The sequence below is a fragment of the Cygnus olor genome, chromosome 1, assembly GCF_009769625.2.
Source record: "Cygnus olor isolate bCygOlo1 chromosome 1, bCygOlo1.pri.v2, whole genome shotgun sequence".
NCBI classification, from domain to species: Eukaryota; Metazoa; Chordata; class Aves; order Anseriformes; family Anatidae; genus Cygnus; species Cygnus olor.
In genome coordinates, this window is record NC_049169.1 from 8,616,621 (window position 1) to 8,619,020 (window position 2,400).

Below are 2,400 nucleotides of genomic sequence, written 5' to 3' on the forward strand. Positions count from 1 at the left end.
TTATACTAGTGTAAGTAGAATGCATACATAAACTAAGTATTGCATTTTTTTCTCAAAATTAAGAAGAAATAAAGAATTGGAATTTTTCATAAAATCCCATACTACTTTAGAAAAAATCCAGCAATTTTTTTTAAGTTCATGTGCAATACATAAGTATGTCAAACACTGAAATCAGCAGTCCTCTCCAGGAATTAAATGTAAGCAATATTCTGAGTCTGCATCAATTTTAAAAGGCATGAGTCAAATTATGATTTACTAACACTTGTATACATTGTTTATTGATCATCTCTTTCCTTCTCTGGTCAGCAATGTGTTTTCAGCTTGCCAGCTACTCTGTGTTTCTGAAGAGAAAGAAACATGCTCTCATGAGCTTTTTCACAATCTTTGCATCAGTAGTCCAAAGAATCCAACATTTTGCTCTTTAATGTAGATTTACTTCACAGCTATGTTCTGTGGGTGCATTTCTGCCATCTAGTTTTGTATTTTATTATATTTTCCACTTCTTTAAATTGCCCCTTTTCATGATAAATACATTTTATAAATTAAATCAGTATGGCCTGACCCAACACATATTAAAATGCCATTTGAATCCATTCCAAATTCAGGTGCTTATAAAAACAAATTTGAGGAGCAACTGTAATTCCAATCTCTCCTATGTTATGTGGGCAATTTAAAATTATGGAAATACTTCCAACTTTATAGGCAATTTGAAATGAAAAGCAACGAGAATTCTGGACATGTACTCTGTATATAGGGATTTTGCAAATAGAAAGGCTTTTAAATTAAACTTCCATGTGCACCCATTTACCTAGTTCTATATAGGTTCCAAATGAAAATTGCACATTTGTATTAAAATTCAAAATGCTGCCTTTATTGGACTTCTAGCCAATAAAGAGTACATCTGTACTATAACTGTAAACTGTCTGTTCAATTTGTACTAAATTTGTGGATTGTATAATAGACCTATATATTTACTATTCTTTCCTTATAGTAGAGTACATTTGAGGGGAGGGGAAAGTGGAAGATTGGAGGCTAAACAATCATTAGCTCTGTAAGCAATAAAATATTATAATAAAATATATAATCTTCTGCTTTTGCCAGAATATTTCTATAAGATGTGTACAAAGAAGAAAGATTTGTGTAGACAGCTATGTTTGTATATGTCATGCTTAACTTTTCTTTGTTCATTGCACACGTGTATGTAATCTCATTTGATCAGATTGTTTTCCTGCCACAGTGAATCACTTCTTTACAGATGACTGCAATGGTAGAAAACATAGGTTCAACTGTCTGTGTATTTCAAAGGTAGAACTTCATTTTAACAATATCATTATTTATTCCTAAACTAAAGGAACAATTAGTGTCCTAGTTTACACACTAAGGAGCCCTACAAAGTGTGAAAGGCTGTATAATTAAAAATTAATTTCCCTCTACAGTAAGAATAAAACTTCAGCAAACTGAAAGTACTCTTCACCATAGTTTATCTAAATCTATAGACTGCCATAACGATAGCTGTCACTGAAAATAAATGTCCCATTTAATCAAAAGGTACTGCAAAAACTTATTAGAACACCTCAGCATGGACTTACCAGCATAGGCTAACCCTTACATTTTCAGAAAGGTAAGTGTTCGGAAACTTTATTGAATTTCATAACTAAATAAAATTGGTTAAGACTTTAATCGCTTTCTTTTAATGAGGAAGTTGGCATCATATCTGTGTATGAAAGAACCTTCAAGAAAATGTTGTTAAAAGCTTCTGCTGGACAGGCTGATATCTGGTGCAGACCACAAGAGCTCTACAGCTGATTCCTATGTGCTAAGTGTCATCAGTAGAGGATATCACCAATCATGAGCAGCTGGGGAAAGACTGAGGCTGCTGGAAAGCAAAACACCAGCACATTCATCATAATGGAGGATTATGAAGTAATCATAGTAATATATGAAGTAATAATGACCAGGCAGAACTGTGGATATGAATCACTGGAACAACCTACTCAAGGACATGGTAGACTTACCATCACTAGCAGTTTTCAAGATGCAATTAGACAGTGTGCTAGATAATCTAGGCCTTTTCCATAGAAACAGAAAATGAAATAAGAATTGAGTATCAGGAATTATTAGAGGAGAATAAAGAGAAAAAAAAAAAAAGGCTGTATCATTGTATCCATGGATCCTCCCTCCTGAGGGCAGTGTAAATTCTGATACGCTGTGTCTAAAAATATATAGAATTATTAAAAGCATAGCAAATGGTAGGCAAGTTAATCAAATGTATAAAACTACTGAAGAGAGGGGTTTTTCACCTTGGAAAAGAGATTATAGAAAGGAAATGAGAGCACTGTATAAAACAACAAGCTATATGAAAAAAGATAAGGATGGAAAATTGTTCACTATCTCTTGTAA

The 2,400-nt window shown here is 33.0% G+C and overlaps 1 long non-coding RNA gene across 1 annotated transcript; it reads right to left on the reverse strand.

Annotated features, from left to right (window-relative positions):
• Positions 1-245: 245 nt before the first annotated feature.
• On the reverse strand, positions 246-2,129 carry LOC121065351. Its single transcript, XR_005817006.1, has 2 exons — positions 1,590-2,129; positions 246-341 (listed from the first exon to the last, which is right to left on the reverse strand). It is a non-coding gene; the product is annotated as an uncharacterized LOC121065351 (long non-coding RNA).
• Between the last annotated feature and the right edge of the window lie 271 nt (positions 2,130-2,400).